We start from the raw sequence: 19144 nt of genomic DNA, 5'->3' as shown, positions 1-19144 counted from the left end.
CTCTAATGCATCCATCTTGGGCAGAGGGAAGATTAATGTGAACAACAGAGCACTGAAAGTGTATTTAGGTTTGACTTTGGAGTGATAACACCTCAGCCTTGAGAGGAAGTCACGCAGTAACTCCTGAACTTGGTCTCCATTTCTTCCCTCTTGATGCTTCCCAATGTCATCGGAGCTGGACTGGAGGGAAGAATGAAGCAGAATAATGAGAATACTCAATATATATTTGGAAAGCTAACTTATATTTTCATTTATTTTTTTCTATATGTTAGCAATGAACAACTAGAACATACAATGGAAACAAAGTAACAATCAAACCTATAAATGATTAGACATAAAGCTGTAAAGCTGCGTTGTAAAGACAGAAAGATCTAAAGAAATAAATAGTGAAGGAAAACAATAACAATAATAATGATAATAATAGCAACAAACATTTGTTATGTTGTCATAATGTGTGGGGAATAATCTAGATGATTTCTTTAATTTCAGAAATCTTGTGAGTTATTAATAAAACACTCATCTTCATTTTTGAAGAAAGGGAAACTGGGCATATAAAGGAAACACAACTTTTTAATGGGAGGATCCAAATGGTAAATCATTTAATTGCTTAATTTGCTCAATAACTATACTCTGCAAATTAATGCAATCAATTTATAAAGCAATGCAATTCCAATCGAGTTTAAAGGATTGTTTACGAAACTTACTGAGCAATTTAAAGTTCACCTAGAAGAGAAAATGCTAACAAATAAGAAGCCAAGAAAGTACTGAATAATTAAAAAGAATCAATTTTTTAAAATTATTAAAATTATAATAAAGCTCACAAAGGGAGTGAGATACACTCAAGGACTTACAACAAAGCTCAGCGCATTGGAGTACACAATAAATATTTGGAGAATTAATGTCTATTTCTATCTATTTTTTCTGTGACTTGCCCCACTAGCCTTTGGTGTTATAAACAGGAAGCACTGAGAACAGAAGCATAATTAGCTAGCCACCCAAGGCCCATCATCAACCTTCCTGGATCCCATAAGCCTTGGGGTTCTTGACCAACCCCAAGGGAGAGAGAGAGTCCCTTCGGATAACCAAGATTCGATGTCTAGCCAGTTCTGGTAAATACAGGCAGGTGCACTTTACAAACGGAAATGTTCAGTTGCTTTTAGTGCTTGATTCAGAATGTTCAGAACCAATTTGTAATTTCAAAAAACCATGATATGATGGCAGCTCAGTAACTCCACCTGAACGTACACAGTTGCTTATTTAACACAGCTGCACTGAGCTCCCCTTAAGTGTCTGGCACCCTTAAGTCTGGGGGGAAATCATAAGACCCAGTCTCCCCTCATGGAGCTCTCAGTCTAAAGAGGAGAAACACACCAGAAGGAGCACTTGGGCCCTTTGTGCCAGCCAGCTGCTCTCCTACATAAAATTGCAGGCTTCCTGCCCTGGCCTGTGTGGCACAGTTGGTTGGAGTATCGTCCTATAAAACGAAAAGTCACAGGTTCGATTCCCAGTCAGGGCACATGCCTGGGTTGCAGGTTCAGTGTGAGGTCAGAGTGTATATGGAAGACAACCATTGCTGTTTCTCACATTGATGCTTCTCTCCTTCTCTCTCTTCCTCCCTTCCCCTCTCTCCAAGCATGTATATCCTGAAGTAAGGATTAAAATTATTATTATTATTATTATCATTATTAAATTGTGAGCGTTCTGCTGGTTGTTGCTCCAGAGTGACCCTGCAGAAAGGGTGGCCTTCTCAATTCAGAACTGAAAGCCAGGCAGCCTGGAGGCCTTGAAGTTAGAGTTTTGCCTGAACTGTGTGCGACGACCCCAACGCGGCCTGTGATGAGCTGCTGTCTGGGAATTCGCAGCTTCTCAGACAGCTGCTGACAGTCGTCTGAGAAGTCACTTCCCTCTGGGGGCACAGCTGCGCTAAGCTTCCAGGCACTCTTTTCTTTTATGCCTTCAGTCATCATTTGCTCTAGGTTTTGTGGAAACAGTGATGAGTAAAACCCCGGTGGAAGCTACACTCCAGCAGAAGAGACCATTAAGCCCCATGTCAGGGAAAGCAGAGAGCGTTTGAAAGCATGAAAGACGCTCTGGAACAGGAGTGCCTAGGAGAGGACGTTTCCAGGATGGCGCGAGAGGGAGGACTTCCTGTCTCACTGGAGAAGGAAAAACCACCAAGCTATTTTCTGTGCTTCACCAGACAGATTAAAGGAGATTTATATCTGAGGAGAGAAGGAAGGAGGTGCACACGTGACTGCTCTGCTCCATCCCAGACTGGGACGTCTTTCCCAAAGACTGTCTTCTTCTACGTGAATGGTCTCTTCATTCATCCATCCATCGGCCCAAATCGAGAAGCTGTAAGTCATTCTTTCTTAATTTCCAATATAATCAATCATAATTTGGCTATCAATTCACATTCCTTAGGTCATTCGAATTCATTAACTTTTCTCCAGACACAGTATTTAGTTCAGCTCTCATCTCAGGTTCTGCAATGGCAAGAAGGAAGCAGTATCATGATTGGGCTTCCTGCCTCCAGCATTTTCACCCCAACATTTATTCATTCTCCCGTCCTGTATCCTGAGGGATTTTTCTAAAACATTCATCTCCCCCCTGTTCAAAACACAGAGTTTTACCGTGACTCACAGTAAAGCCCAGATCCCTTGATGTGGCTCTTACTACCCCTATGATCTGGGGCTTCCTACATGACCGCATACTCGGCACTATACGTACTGTTAAAAAAGTATCTTAAGTTGTTATCATTGGCTTCTCCCCTTCCACCAACCGTGGGCTGTGGGAGAACATGCTCTATATTGGGGAGGTGGGTTTTTTTTAATCCAATTAACTTTTCCCTGCATTCCAAACCTGTTACCTACACTTTGTTCTCCTTATAAAAATGGCCATTTAAAAATGGAGTTTAATATGGTCTGTGAGGGTATGAACCTGCCATCTTCTCAGACCACCAGCCATCTGAATAAAGTGCCCATAAAGATTCAGTCGCTGTCATTGCTTATTGGGTTTGGTAGTGACAGGCAGCCTGAACGCTGGTGTCTTTTCTGCTTTCATGTTCACGTGCTGTTGACATGGTGATCACCTGCCACCCATGCCCTGTTCACGTGCGGCCCAGGCTCTGTTCATGTGCTGCTCGTGCTCTGATCACGTGCCGCCCACATGCTGATCACAAGCTGCACATGCTCTGATCACATGCGGCGCATGCCCTGATGGCATGCTGTGCATGCTCTGACCATGTGCCACCCATGCCCCATTCACATGCTTTTCACATGCTGATCATGGGTGTCCATGACTTATTCATGTGTCAGTCCTGCACCGTTTGTGTGTTGTTTGATAGGGGACTGAATTGGAAAATTTTAGTTTAGGTAATAGCTAATAAGCTTAGTCATCAAAGCACGTAAAAGCTTTGCTCCACGAACTGAGTGTGTGACCCGCTCTGATTCCAGGAGACCGCAAGCAATTCCATCTGTGTGCCTCAGGAGGACTGCAAGCAGTTCAATGTGGTATCTGAGCCGTTGTCCTCTGGGGCAAGATGACCAGTGCCCATAAAGATTCAATTGCTGTCATTGCTCATTGGGTTTGATAGTGACAGGCAGCCTGGACTCCAGTATCTTTTCCAGTTTCATATTTTGGCGACTGCGCTGGGACCGACTTTGGGACTCTCGGGTAAGTCTGGGTATGTGGCAAGGAGTCCCATCGGCTGCCTGGGCTGAGAGGCCCCGGGGGTTTGGATTCGGAGAATCCCAAGCAGCTGCCAGGTGACTTCACTCGGGGATTCTCCCCCTTACTCTGGCGCTTCTTGTCATTTAACACGTTTGATTGAATCGTTGTACTTTCTGGTTCAGGTTAAAATCCAGGGTCACATCTTAGGTCATTTGGTAAAGGTATCTTTCTGGGTTATAGAGCTTCATCTGAAAAAATGTGTCCAATCTGGTTTGGTTTGGGTGCCCTCTGTTTGGACCTCCACCTGGTAGAACGTGGGGGAAGCCTCCATTTCGGGAAACAGCGCTTTCGGGCCAGTTCTGGCTGATTTGTCGACTTACGAGCATATATCTAGAGCGTATGTGGCTTTATTGCAGTACTGTTCTGTTTGTGTCCTGTATAATTTAGACTCAGGAGAGCTCTGGTCACTGAATGGGTCTTTAAATTACTGTATTATATTGTAACTAGAATTGTTTTGTCAAAAATCAGGGAAGCGGCACAAAATGCCTTACCTAGAAGTTTTTTTGAGTTTACATGATAAAGATGCATGCAGAGTTAAACAAAACAAAACAAAACAGAAAATAAGTTAATGGCTCAGAGAAAAGGGAATTTGCATGTGAAAGATAGAAGCTCAGAGGAGAGGAGCGAGGAAGATCCAGATATTATGACCGCTGCAGGCTGGCTGGTCAGAGTTCCCGCAGCCCCAGGGGATCCACTGCTATGAGTGAAAGGGGGAGAGTGCGCCTGAACTGGCATCCCTGTCTTGAATCAGTCAAGGAACCAGATTCAGTGGAGGAAAAGCCCTTACCAGAGCAGGGCAGTATCTTTTTTGGAGACTTTCAGTGGGAGTAAGGCCAGAGGGCCAGCCTGCTGGATATTATCGGGCACATACTCTGTTTACTACATTGGATCTGTGAAACTGGAAAAGCTCAGACCCTTCTTATGGGCCTGATCCTGCTAAAATGACTGATTTGGTTGCATCAGTTTTTGCCATTCATCATCTCAATTGGGCAGGCTTACAAGTCTTATTGAATTCTTTGCTTCAACAAGGGGGATGAGCAGAGGCTGGTGTTGGATAAGGCAAATGAAGAGGCTCGGAAGTTGCACCAAGAAAATCCAGATGGGGCTCTGGGCCTTCCCAGGGCAATACCTGTAACTGAGCCCAACCAGGACCCTAATGGGGATGGCCTTTCTCTCTTAGAGCATTATAAGGGATGCCTCCTTGAGGGACTGGGGAAAGGCATCCCTGAGCAGAAAAGTCTGAGCATGGTGCAGGCTGTGCAACAAAAGTCCACAGAGGACCCCTTCCTACACCAGGAAACAGTTAAGGAGATTCCTGGGGATGGCAAATGACTGCTGCATTTTAATTCCAAACTTTGGGTTCACTGCTAATCCACTGTGTGAGGCTCTGAAGGGAATAAATAAAAATAAAGGATCCCAAAGGAAGAACCTGTTGAAAATATGCCCAGATGGAAGACTCATGTGACTAGGAAGTGCTGTTTGTGGTCACATGCTGGAACCCAAAGCCAGTGATAACGTCTGCGGAGACGAGCTGATGAATCGGAAATACAAGTCCCCAAAGCAGGCCCACCTCCTCTCTGTAGCTTTTCTGACTTATCTCTAGCAGAAATAATTCCTCCTTCCTTAGTACTTCCTATATATTTATATTCAGCTGCTTTTAAAAAAAATTTTATAATTGTCTACAGAATATATCCAAAATTTCTAGCTTGGCAGAGAGGACTTCAACCAAATGAGTTTCCAAAGAAGCTGAGCTGAGACGGCAGAGACACAGGCTTTGGGGCTTCATCAGCTGTGGCTTCAACTCCTGATCTGCTACTTAATGCTGTGAGGTCTCCTGCTGGTGACCTGACCTCTTGGCCTCAGTTTCTTCATTCTCAGACTCCTTCCTTGTAAGATTAAAGACAAAACAATGTGAGACATGTCAGGTGCCTCACATGCCACCTGGCACATATTAAAGATGTAAGACACGCCTGTTCTCAGCACATGAACAGGGCATGGGCAGCATGTGATCAGGGCATGCACAGCTTGTGATCAAGGCATGCACAGCTCATGATCAGCACGTGATCAGGGCACGGGCCCCACATGATCAGCAGGTGATCAGCACGTGAACAGGGCATGTGCCACACATGATCAAGGCATGGGCGGCACATGATCAGAGAATGGACGGCATGTGAACAGGGCATGTGCAGCATGTGATCAGCACATGAACAGAGCGTGAGCCCCACGTGATCAGTGGGTGATCAGCATGTGATCAGGGCATGGACGGCACGTGATCATGTTACAGGGTGCAGCCAAGAGGGGGGACCCCAAATAGGCATTTGAAATGGGGTCCAGAACTCAAGGTGTCCAGGAGATTTTAAGATGTCTTCACCCCCACCCCCCAGGTGTGGGTTGGGGGAAGGGACAAATGGAGCAGGGCCATTGAGAGCTGTTTTGGATAGCAACAGCCTTGTAGCTAACCTCTGGTGTGGTCATTTAACATATCTATAGCCTTTGGCTGGTCGCTTAGATATGTTAAATAGCTGTGGCCATGCTCTGAGCCAGGGGAATGGAAGTAACTACCCCACCAAGGCGTAACTGGGGGGCAGGTCCCCCGAGTTACAGCACCTGCATGGGAGCTTGGAGAAGATTGGCTCCATGACATGGGGCCACACCTGCCCAGACTCATGATGGCAGCCCAATAAAGCTGGAGGAGACAGCAGATTGAGGGCAAGTGTGCCCGAGTGTGGGAGGAGTCAGAAATGGGGCTGCAGAGAAAGACTGGCACGGGGATTTAAACCGAGGGGCGGCAGCCATTGAGAGGGAGAACCATGCAGCTGTGGAAGTGCAGAGAGGATCACAGCCATTGAGCAGAGAGAGAACCACGCGGCCTTGACAGAGTGGAGACTCCCGCAGCCCTGAGAGAGAGAATCACCATGCGGCTTTAGCAGAGTGGTGACCGCCTCCCCCCACCCCTTGCAGCCATTGCTCAGGGGGAGAAGCACGCGGTTTTGGCTGAATGGGGACTCCCGTGGCCCTGGGAGAGAGGACCATGTGCCTTTGCCAGAGTGGGGACCCCCGCAGCTTTAGAAGGGGGAACCACCACCTGGTTTTAGCAGAGACCCGGCGACTCAGCGGAGGGTGCCGGGAACCCAGGGAGGTCTCCCAGTCGAGATGGAGGACTAACTGGGAAGAACCAGAGGACTGCCTGAGCCGTGGACTTCTATTTCCTTTCCTGAGATACAGTACTCTGGACTGGGCAAAGGGGGAAGGAAGGAAGGACTGTGTCTGTTTGTGGGTGTTTTAAGGGACTTTAGGATTTTTTGATAAAGACATTAGGTCACTACTTTAAGTTTGTATAGCATTAAATAAACATTTCCTTTCCTTTTCATGAATCTCTGGCATTGAGAGACGTCTTTCCTCTGGTGGTGGACATAACGGACCTGGGGGCTTCTTTCAGTAATAATATATTGTCCCAGGCCCCCCCTTGTTTTCTCTGTAACAATCAGAGCATGGGTGGCACGTGAACAGAACATGGGCCGCATGTGATCAGCGGGTGATCAACACGTGATCAGGGCAAGTGCCGCACATGATCAGAGCGTGTGTGACACGTGATCAGCACATGAACAGAGCATGGGCCGTACGTGATCAGCAGGTGATCAGCACATGAACAGGGCATGGGTGGCATGTGATCAACATGTCAATGGCATGTGAACATGAAATCAGAAAAGACACCAGCGTTCAGGCTGCCTGTCACTACCAAACCCAATAAGCAATGACAGCAACTGAATCTTTATGGGCACTTTATTCAGATGGCTGGTGGTCTGAGAAGATGGCAGGTTCATACCCTCACAGACCATATTAAACTCCATTTTAAAATGGCCATTTTTATAAGGAGAACAAAGTGTAGGTAACAGGTTCAGAATGCAAAGAAAAGTTAATTGGATTAAAAAAAACCACTCCCCAATATAGAGCATGTTCTCCCACAGCCCACGGTTGGTGGAAGGGGAACTATATAGGAAATATATTGCTTATAGTTCCTGAAACATACCCTGTTATTTCATGCCTCAGTTCATTTGCATACACATTCTCTCTGTCCGAATGTTTTCATTTACTTTATTTGCTGCTTGAACTCTTTGTTCCTCTTTAAAAACCTATTCAGTTATCTTGAATATAAAAACCTATAATATAATACCAACCCAAACTATCGATCAAGTAGAATAAAGACTATGATATGCACTGATTCAAAAATATATTTTTATTTACTATTTCTGAAGAATTTACCTGAGATATATTCTAACAGATGGTGAAAACTAAAAAAAAAAAAAGAGGAAGATGTGGAATGAAGAAAAAGTAAAACAGACTAGGCGTTATATAGAAGATGGGTTGACAGCTATGTAGCAAATGCAACTAGTTCAGATTAGAACAGAACTCAATAGTTTCCAGAAAGATTTCATTAGAAAAATTTAAAAGATTCCATACAATGGGCAGAATGAATCAGAAGCTAGAAAATGTTCATGAAATAATAATGAACTTATGTGTTCCTTGTCATAATAAGAATTAAAAAACAGATGGAAACTTCAGGAGAATAAAGAATTAACAAAACCAAAATGCAAGAGAGTAAAATGGAATTTAAAAAAATGGGGCATGATTTTAAGCACTGGATAAATAATGTGAAGAAAATCCATTTTGGAAAAACACATACCGTGCAAACAGTAACCAGAAGAAGGCTGGTGTGGGGATGTTGTTAATACCAGACACGCAGGCTGGTGAGAAGATGAAGAGAAGATTGATGTGCTCCAATGAATGTGCTCTAGGAACATCCTGCCCCCAGTCACCTGGGGTCTGTACAGGAAGGCGAGGAGGGCAGGACATTCTTGCATATGATGCTAACCCTGAAACAGTGCCTGAGCTGTGGCAGGGAGCCAGCCACCAGTTCTCGAATGAATGACTAGAACCAGTGAAGAAGGAAATGTACTTCTGACACTGCTTGGCTTAGCAATGTCCACATTTGTGTCATTGTAATGATGTCAATGCGGTTTACTCTGGGTTACCATTGAGAAGCAATAGATGGCTGTAGCGGATGACTAAAAGGTGGTTACAGAGAAGAACGTAAACATTATCTATCAACCATGGCAGTATAAAACCAGGGCATGGTTGGTCCAAATTAGGAGGTACTGGTAAAGAGAAAGTGGGGGTATTAAGGCCCTCATCTTGGGAGCCAAAAGATGCAATCCATAGGTGATACAACTAAGACCAGATCTTTAAAGGTGACATTTGATGCTATGAAAGAAACTAGTAGGACTAGAAGCACCCAAGGAGCTGTTGTCAGACTTCTTTCCACTAAGTACAACCTCTAAATGATCTTATCCAGTTGCATGTCTTGAGATACCATCTGTACTGACAACGTGTAACTCCAGCTGGGTGATGCCCCCGATTCTTACGTCCATTGTCTATTCAACATTTCCACCCAGGTGTCCAGTGAACATTTCAAGTTTAATGCACCCCATAGCCCATTTAAAGAAATTCACTCTTGAAACAATAAGTCAATTCAAAGCACTTCAAATCGTGACACAATCTCCATATAAAACTACTACGAGACAAAGTGAAATCTTCAAGCACAACAAACATCTAAAATCTTCCCCTTCTCCATCTCAGTTCCTTTTAAAATCTCCCACTTATCAGCATCAACTCCCTGCATTGCACCAACTCTCAGCCCCTACTTTCCCTTCTCAACCTCCTCACATTTCCTACAGTACTGCATTCTGGGAACAGTCACAGTCGTAACAACAAATGCTTATGTGGAATTACAGGGTGCCAGGCACTGTCCCAGCCACTTAAGTCTATCAGCTTATTTAATGTCCAGCATTGTGCAAGATAGATACTATTATTACACCCCATTTATGAAGACAGGGACTTGGAAACTATTAGCCCAAGGTCACCCAACTAAGCAAGTGGTGAAAGTAAGATTTGAACCCTGCCTGTCTGACTCCAGAGCTTATGCTCTAACCACTGTGTTACCTGGCCCATGAAACTCAGCTTTCTTTCATCTTCTCTGTCATATGCACATCCCCTGGATTTCTCAATGAAGGACAGCGTGAGAGCTGTCTCCACAAGCAGTATATATTCCCTGCTGGAAATACGCGGGAGGAGAAAAATTGCAAACACTCATAATACAGTTATTTTTCCTGAAAAAAATCCTAATAATTTTTGCCCCAATATGAGTAGGAGAAACAAATTGTGGAAGAAATTGTGTTTCTGCACACTATAGAAATGCACAAACTGAAAGAAGTCCTAAATTTCTCTGGACTAGGGGACCCCAAGCCATCAGTGTTGTGTTTTACCTTAGGGGACCATGGCATGCTACTGCATCGTCCACCTGCAAGGTCCCTCGAGCATCACTGAGGATACCAGCTACATCCTAGCCTCTCAGGGCCCTTAGGTCTTTGGAGATGCCTGCTTGCTTCAAGTTCTGTGCATCTGGCTGGATTTGCGGAGCATTTCCAAAGACCACAGGTCAACGCAGAGCATCTCACAGCTGCCTGTCTCGATTGCACAGTCTCCAGGTCTTCAACACTTTCAGTTTCAAGTGGATGGAGGTGCTTTAATGCGACTGTTCTTGGCCTTGAGTTCGACTTGGTAACTTGTCTCTGGAGTTCTCAGGGAGGCTTTGGGACCACGTATTATTGCTAAGTCAGTGCCTCTGCGGGAGGATGAGGCCTGAAGCTACTATCTATTCCACCTTTTTGCCGACATCATCATCATCCTGAGTATTTTTGTTAACTTCGCTTATGTCTTTGGCAAACTTTAGTAAGTGTCTTCTACATGCAAGTTCGAGGCTAAGTGGTGGTAAGTAGGAGTCTCAAGAAATTCAAAAGTTAGATCCAAATATACCGGACTCAAAAGCCTTCTGTTACCTGCCACATGTGCCATGTTGTTGTCCACTGTGCCACGAAATTTGTGGGAAGTTGTCACCCAGCCACAGAAAATGAGGACACACTTCGATGTCACTGGCAGTGTCCAGCAGGGGTCTGTGGGCACCGGACGCTGTTGCTCCTGTGAGGAACCCCTGTAGCCCTGGGAGTCTCAGCCCAGGAGGCGTGTGTCTCTGAAGGCAGGTTAGGCACCCAGGGGCAGGAGATGGGCTAGGGCTCCCCAGCACTTTGCGGAAATGAGAGTAGAGAGGGGGACACTCAAGCATGCAGCAGGATCTGGACATGGTACCAGACCAGGAAGGCAATGGACTGGAAGGGATCTGGGAAAGAGAGGAAGAAATTATAATGAAGGAAAGTCACCCTCATCCTTAGCATGGTCTCTAAATAAGACAGAGTTGGGTTCAGATCCCTCAACCTATCTCTTATTCTGTGCTCTCAAATAAGTTACTTGAACCTCAAGTTCTTCATCTTTAAATTAGTCCTTAAACTACCTCCATTACCAGGTTGTAGCGAGAATTAAGAGAACGTGTACCCTAGTACAAAGTCAAGCACACAGTGGACACCCCAAAGGGGGAGTTCTTACTATATGATAATAAAATATTGCAATATGTATTAGTTTTCTTTGGCTGCATTACAAATTGTCACACATGTAGTGGCTTAAAGCAACACAAATTCATTGTCTCATGGTTTCATGGGCAGGAGTCTTGGCGTGGACTAGCTGGGTGCTGTCACTTTAATGGGAGCAATTTACCCAAACGCAGGACACACAAATCAGGCCCACTTGGGAAAGTTAAGCTGTTTCCATGTCCTTTCTTCTGAGGTGGTCCCAGCTAAGGTGATGGAAACACTTCCTTTGGAGATTCTGGCCCTCATTGTAGGAGTGATGGTGGTGTGGGGTAAGGAGGGGGTGTGAAGCGTGATTAGCCATCATCACAAACAGCTGTCAGAGGAAGGACAGGGAGCACAGCCCAAGCCAGGGCCAAACACCCCTCTAACCCCTCAGCTCTGCATTATGAAGTGTGTGTCTTAATGGAGCTCTCTAATCCAACGGCATCAATTCTCCAGTACACACAGGTACTCTTTCTGCCCAAGTTCACTGCTATTTGTATTTTTCATGGGTTAACAGAGCTTCTTTCAGAGCTGGTTTCCCTGGCCACGTGAACGTTCACCAGTGGTTATGTAGCTCCTGCGGGCTTGCAGGCCTTCGCCTAGAGCGTCTGGGGAATGGGGAACACCCAGCGGAACACTCAGAGAGAGGATCCATCTGCCCTGTTCCAAGCGCCAGTGTCTCCCCAGTGATCACTGCGGTAACTATGCACCCACTGCAGGGCTGAGCACAGAGGCTGCCCCTCCAATCTTTTTTTTTAAAGATTTTTATTTATTTTTTAGAGAGGGAAGGGAGGAAGAAAGAGAGAGAGAAAGAAACATCAATGTGCGGTTGCTGGGGGCCATGGCCTGCACCCCAGGCACGTACCCTGACTGGGACTCGAACTTGCAACACTTTGGTTCACAGCCCGCGCTCAATCCACTGAGCTACGCCAGCCAGGGCTATGCACCACCGATCTTGACTGGAAGGTTAGTTCATCAGCTCACCCCCCACCGCCCTGCAGTGCCCACTGCCTTGCCAGCACTCCGCGCTTTCACGCTGACACTCTATCATCACCCCTGGAGCTCACATCTACCAGGGAGACTGTTGCAGCAGGAAGGCCCGGTTATTCCTCGCCGGTGGTTAAGTTCATAAATCTGATGCGTGACGGGATTTGAGAGTAAACCCAGGACTTCTGAATCCTTGTCCAGCCTGCTCTCTTGCCCACTCTGTTTTCTTTGACACATCTGTGGTCACTGCCATCCACTGTCCCCCTTGCTCTTGGTAACCGGTTAATGTATCGCAGTTCAGAAAATTGAGACTCCAACCACAGCAGTCTCCCAAGTGTGGCAGAGGTGCTGGATGGGAGGTGGCCAGAGAAGTTTGGTTCTCTGTCCATCGTATGCAAATCAGGGCCAATCGGGTACGTCGGAGCCCTGTGCAGTCACTCGGTCCCACGCTTAGGAGAGCCCGTATTTGCTTTACAGCTCTGCTGTCTCCCTCGTGAAACTCATCGTCATTTTTAAACAAAGGGCCACACATTTTCATCTTGGACAGAGACCCACCAATTATGTCACCAGTCCTGTCTGCAACAAAGACAGAGTGGGCTTTAACCTTCACGTGCAAATTGAAGAGAGAATCTAGCTTTGTTTCCTTATTGTCTAATCAAACCTCAGACACTTATGATAACTTAGCATCGTTACCAGGTTTACCCTCAATTAAACTGGGTCGATCTTTTCGATCAGTAACCCAATAAAATTAACAAAAAGAAGGGTTTTGTTGGGGCAGCATATAGAACGTCACAGGATAGCCTTCTGCCCCAGGAAGACACCTAAAAAGTCCTCTCTGTCTCCCTCGTCCACTCCCAAGCTGAGCCCATCCGCAACTATCCTACCCACACCCCTTCCCCACCGAAACACTCTCAAAATCTCCTCCAAACCATCTTGGCACGCTGGCACTTTCCCTCATCTCCTCTGGCTCATCTGTGTTTGTTAAATATGATTTCACACATAGTAAGCTCTTCAAAACAAGAGTCTTGGATCGCGGGGACAGACAGTGGGCTTGTGAGTCAGTCTGGGCAGGAATGGGAGCGCTGAGGCTGCCCTCGCCCCCACCCCTCCCCCCTCTCTCACCCACGTGTGCACCGTAACACACACGAGGGCACAGGGTGTTGAGGAAGAAAAGTAATCGAGCCACAGGAAGCTTTGGAGAGGAGGCCTGGTAGCTCACCTAGACTTGAGAGCTTGGATCCTGAAGAAGGCTGGAGTGGAGGCTGTTGAATCCACATTCTTCTTCTCTCAGCATGTCTGCATCGTGGCACTACACTCAGAAACTCACTGAGAAACCCTGTTATTGGCCAGGACCTGATGGCACCACGATCTCTAAGTCACTGATCCACAAAAGTCCCTGGTTCATAAAAGGAAAATAACCATCTGTGGGGCAGGGGCAAGGGGTGGGCATATTCCTCCAGCCAGGTGTTCCGCTGGCCTCTCGTCGTTTAACAAGCACATCCTCTGACACCAGAGCACCGGTCTAGGACCTACACGGAAGAAAGAGAGCAGATTTCTAATTCAGAGCTCCCGAGGTACAGAGAGATTTCTCCTTTCGACCTAAGACACCCACGCTCTCTCATTCTGACCTTGACCATAGCAACCGCATGCATGTGAACAGCACTTTGTACTTTTCGAGACACTTCCTAATCCGGCATCCTGTAGGATTTTCTCGGCACCCCGGAGAGGCAAGGAGGGTGGATGCTCCCCCCACTTTTTACAGGAGGGGCAGCTGCATCTCCAGCGTGCTCGCGCCAGGCCAGCAACCTCAGCACATGTGTGGCGGCACGTCAAAAGCCACAGTCCTGCCTTCTCTTTCAAGACTGAGTTCTCATTGCAAAGCACAAACAATGAGAAGCCTTTCTCCTTGAAGAAGACTTTTTCCTTAGACTACGGGGACATTGGCAATCGCTGCCTATTCGCCCCTAACTTTGGGCACAGGCCTGCCTCTGATGAGGCCACGCACCTGCTGATTGACACCATTGTTGGGAAAGACGTGACCCGCCGAGTGGAGAGGGGAGTTTTTTAGGCCGGAGGAAATGAGGCTGGAAAGGGAGGTGGGGCTTGGAAGAGCAGAGAGAGGCCCTGATTGAAAAGAAAAGGGAAAAAATTATCCCAATTCTAGCACTGCTGGAAAATGGGAAAGTTATTGCTGCACAAAGACCCTCTCAAATGGCCTGCCTTCCAAAATTTCTACTGCACTCTCTGCAGTTACTTGTGTATGGCAGAAGCAGCATCTTTGTATTATATGAACAGTCTGCTTCATAATCAAATACCATCTGTCGCTACATCTGAACTTGTTTTCAACATCTGTGCGTTCTGGTCTTAACAAAGCTTTAAAAACTAATTCAAAAACTTTCACAGATCACTGACTAAATATGTACATTGACCGTCTTTCCACATTGGTTTGCTCTGTTGCTTCTATAGGTGCCTCCCTCGGCCCGGGAAGACGGAAGACATATACACTTGGAGCCTCTCATAAGCTTATTTCCTAACGGCCTTGGGTAGCCAAGAGCAAGAGAGGGACACTTGCTCATGCACCGAGAGGACCCATCATATTCTTTCTTGGTGCCAATATGGTCCCTTCCTGCCAATGAGAAACCTGTAAGTTGATCAGCTACCATACCCCAATTACTCAAAATGACACTACAGATAAAACGGCAACCAAGGGGAGAATGAACTGGATGGCTTCTACGCAGCGAAAGTGTGTTTGAACAAATGGTGAAGTAAAACCGTGAGAGCTCTCGGGAGGATAAGGACGCTGTTACTTTGCACATGCTTCAGAAATGTGAAGTACATCTTTACAGAACTTTCGGCCAGCCCCCTGGCAGATGTTGACCCGTTTTGCTTATGTATACATCAGTTGCAGAACACTAAAACAGAGATTGGAAATTTTAATTTAGTCAAGGCAGTTGGGCTAAAATGATGGCTTTTGTTGAAACCATTAAATAGAGCTGCCTAATGAAGTACAGTACGGGGCTGGCCAACAGAGCCCTGGTGGGAGCCTGCCGCTTCCAAGCCGGAGAGAGGGGAGGCAGCGGCCACGGGCCTCCGAGTGCGGGCGGCAGAGTCCTTGGCCGGCGAGAAAGGGCTTGGGGTGGTGCGGGCGGAGAGGAGGGGGCTAGGAACCATGAGCAGAGGGGAGGTCTGTCCACAGCCTCGACCCCAGTGGAATCTCAGCAGTGCATGAGAGTGTGTGCAGGCATGTGTGTGCAGCAAGGGCACACATGCCTGTGTGCATGTGCATGCCTGCATGTGTGTGCAGAAGCATGTGTGTGTCTGTGGTGTGACGAGGGAAGGTTTTATCTTGGAAACATTCTCTTTTAAGTTGCAGCTGCCCACTTGCAAGGGGCCAGGAGGGAAGTGTAGTGTGAGCAGGTGCACGGCCCCTTGAAGGTGATGCGGGTGAGTTTGAATCAGAGAAAGGGAGGGCGCTGGCAAGTTGTAAGCCTGGGGAGCTCGTGGGAGGGGTGGGAGGCTGCCGGGTCAATGAGTCCGGTGATTGATTCCGCTGCTTGAGTACACTTGTCCTTCCCACAGCTGCTTGACGGCACGTAGCCATTAGGTGTGCCCTGGCTAGTCTTTCTTGCCCACTCAGGGTCAGCCGAGGCCAAGCCAAGATAACCTCAGTATTGATAGAAACCCACTTTAGCGGGATGGGGTGGACTGATAATTATTTAGAGGACTGGATGTTGACTTCCTGCACAGTGATGAGTATATTATAGAACACCAGATTTTGTGTGTATTTTTCAACTGTTTTCCTCTGTTGGTGGGAATTTTTTATCACACTATCACGTAATGTTCTTGTAGTGATGAATGTGTAAAAGTATACACACAATACTATATTTTGTGAAGATTGTTATGATGGTGGTATAATTATTTAAAGCATATAAATAAGTGAAATTGCATTTAGTAAACACCTATTCTTGGCCATGTATTACATGAAAATAGAGACTCAATCCTTGTTCCTGTTATGGGGGATAACAAAGTATAGCAGTTGATTTTTGTCAAAAGACTTCTATTTTAAAAACCACCAAAGGCATTAGTTAATAGCTATTTGAAATGATCATCTGAGGTTAAGTGGGTGCTGGTGTATTTTTTTCAAGCCGGCCTAAGTACAAAACAAACAAACAGCTCATACACACAAACATGTCTTTGCTGTTTAGTATTTGGGATGGACGTATAGCATGTTGTATGACTTTTGTCGGCGAGAAGACCAGACTCCTAATTCTTCAGGTGAACCCGGCCAAAGCCCCAGGTTAAACCCTGAAATTTCTGTGTTCCCGAACATATTCCCAACCTTCCGGGGATGAGGATGCTGCCTCTGTGACCCCCAGCACCTGCAGCGTTAATTTCCCATACAGATGACGTTTAACGGACACAGGCGGTCACTCCCTCAAAGCCGGCGAGCACTGCCGAAGGACCGCGAGAGTTCCAATTAACTCGAGCTCTTTCGTGATTACAGACATATATTAATGCCACCCAGTGAACATGCAGAATCAGGTCTATTTTGTTAAGAAGTATTCATGTTTCACTCAGGTGAATGTTGAAATAAGTTTGGATTTCTTCAGAATGTATTTACAGACAGCCTGGGAGAAACAACGAAAGAGTTCTGGGTGGACCAGCGAAACCAGATTGGAATGAAATACATCCTAAAATATTGATATTCTGGCTCTAAAAAAAAGATTCTTTCCCCACCTAGGTGAATGAGATTTGTCTCTGATACTTTCCCCACTGCTTCTAAATATCCAGATTTATCTCAAAATGAACAAGAGTCCAGGAGGTAGGGAGAAAGGGAGAGAAGGTAGAATTCCAACTAGATACTGCATAATTTTTGTATCCACAAAAAAAGACATCAGCAGATGCATTTTGGAAAGCCAAATTATTTGAAGGGGGTGAGAAGGAAAATCAGGGCTCGGTGGACATTGATGACCACCCTGATGTACAGTTTACCATTCATTTCTCTTTTTTCTAGGGTATAGTGTCAGTAAATGCCACTGCTCTTAAAGGTTTGCCAGTATTTCTGTGAGAACCCTCTATCGTTTCTGCTGGGGGCGTGCTATAACTTGGCAATTTGTGAGCACACTGGGCTGAAGCACGGGATGCACATTGTCAGCCCAGATGCAATTTTCCATTGCAATTACCAAAAATGAAATCAAAGAAGCTGCTTGGGATTTTTGCTTACGGGGCCAGTAGAGAGAGAAGAACATTTGTGTCGCTCTTCTCTTGCTGCCCATGTCGATGCCTTGATTTTGTTCATCCTCGTTTCGGGTTACTTTTCATCTTAGAAAAAACTAAAGTTTAAACACACACCAAAAAGATCAAGGTAGCTTTCATTATAGAGTATGTCTTCATTATGGCACAAACACGGTTTAAATGTGGCTTTACCTGCTAGGAGTTGGAGGCAGAACGTGGGTGCTGTCCCCAGGTATAAGACCGCTTTCCTTCGGGTACTGCAGAACTCTCTTCATTACTACGGTGTTGTTGCCTAAGTTCCTTGGGGTTCTCTGAGCGCCCTGCATTTCAGTCCGTGTCAGTCCATTGATGGCCAGAGACCACGTCTATGCAAATCAGTCTGGGCCGGGCCTCACGCAGTGTCATCCAGCCTGGCCGCATCCACGTCTGTCCAACAGCAGCAGCTCTGGACTGAACAGTCACATTTCTTTACAATTGGCTCAAGGGATTTTTTAACTGAACTAACCAAATGAACATACTCCTCTGACTTTGTAGGCTTGAAGATGCACTATTTCAGCCATGCGCCCTCTCACACCTGTATTGGATGAAATATGAAGGGTGGGGTCACGGAAGCCAGCAGGAGCTTAGTAAAGACTCTTGGATCCGGAGGGGAAAATGTTTTTGTTGATATCAACAAAGTAGACCACAACAGGAACCTAAACAACAAAACAAAGAAACAAGCAAAATATAGTCAAAGACACTGAAATAGAGGACAGGCTGACAGTGACCAGAGGGGAGAGGGGAGGGAACTTCAGGGGAGAATGGGAAGGGTTTACAGGAACAAATATAAAGGACACATGGACAAAAACTAGGGTGGGGTGGAAATGGGAGGGAGGTGGGGAGGGCTGGGTGGGTGGGCTGGAATGGGAGTAAAGGACAGACAAATGTACTTGAACAATGATTAAAATAAAATTAAAACAAATAAAGTAGACCATGTCATAGAAATAGAGCTTCTCTTCAAAGGTAAAGCTTTTGCTTGATCACTAAGTCAGTCTTTTCTCAAACTGAGGGTGAAAAACTCCAGGAAAATGGATAGGAGGTGACTTCCAATGAGGCTGAAAGTTCATGGGCGGCACACAATGAATAATGGTTGGATGATCAAAGGGTACCAGGAAATGCCTGTGACCTTCGGTAGAGTTTACTATCACTACGGCTCCTCCCAAGACAAGAGCCGTCATTTCCCCAGGTGGGGATTCTGCCTCGCTCTCTATATTTAAATATTTATGCGAAAGGATCACGGTTCAAATGCCTGGAAACTCTTGATGGTCTGGCCTCATGGGGACTCTTCCATTACGGACTGATTCAAATCTTTATTGTTTTAGCATCTTTTCCTTTCTCCATCCTATTCTTAAAAACAAATGAAAAGGAAAAAAAAAGACAAGCAGAAGACTGAAGAAAGAAAGAGGGGGGAATGGAAGGAGAAAAAGGAAAAGAAAGAAAATTCAGCAACTCTTGCACGTAGTCAGGGACTTCCATTTCATTTCTGATTTCAAAGATGCCTCCTCCAATCACCTTGCTCTCCGATGTGCTGAGCTGAAAGGCATTTGAGGAGGAGCTGAGCGAGAAACACCGTGGCATTGCTGACCAGACGCACTGCAGCATCTGGGGTGCTCCTCAGAGACCTGCGG

General features: G+C 46.1%; 1 long non-coding RNA gene across 2 annotated transcripts; it reads right to left on the bottom strand.

The window, feature by feature from the left end:
* Positions 1–382: 382 nt before the first annotated feature.
* On the bottom strand, positions 383–18102 carry LOC123818542. Of its 2 annotated transcripts, none has more exons than XR_006785644.1 (3): positions 17670–18102; positions 13462–13771; positions 383–2486 (listed from the first exon to the last, which is right to left on the bottom strand). It is a non-coding gene; the product is annotated as an uncharacterized LOC123818542 (long non-coding RNA). The 2 variants fall into 2 exon arrangements; XR_006785643.1 differs by lacking the exon at positions 383–2486 and adding an exon at positions 9006–10966.
* Positions 18103–19144: the final 1042 nt, after the last annotated feature.

Source organism: Phyllostomus hastatus, unplaced genomic scaffold (assembly GCF_019186645.2).
Source record: "Phyllostomus hastatus isolate PE091 unplaced genomic scaffold, TTU_PhHast_1.1 phas_contig_283, whole genome shotgun sequence".
NCBI classification, from domain to species: domain Eukaryota; kingdom Metazoa; phylum Chordata; class Mammalia; order Chiroptera; family Phyllostomidae; genus Phyllostomus; species Phyllostomus hastatus.
Note: the sequence above shows the minus strand (reverse complement) of the source record. Positions and strands in the feature narration are given on the sequence as shown.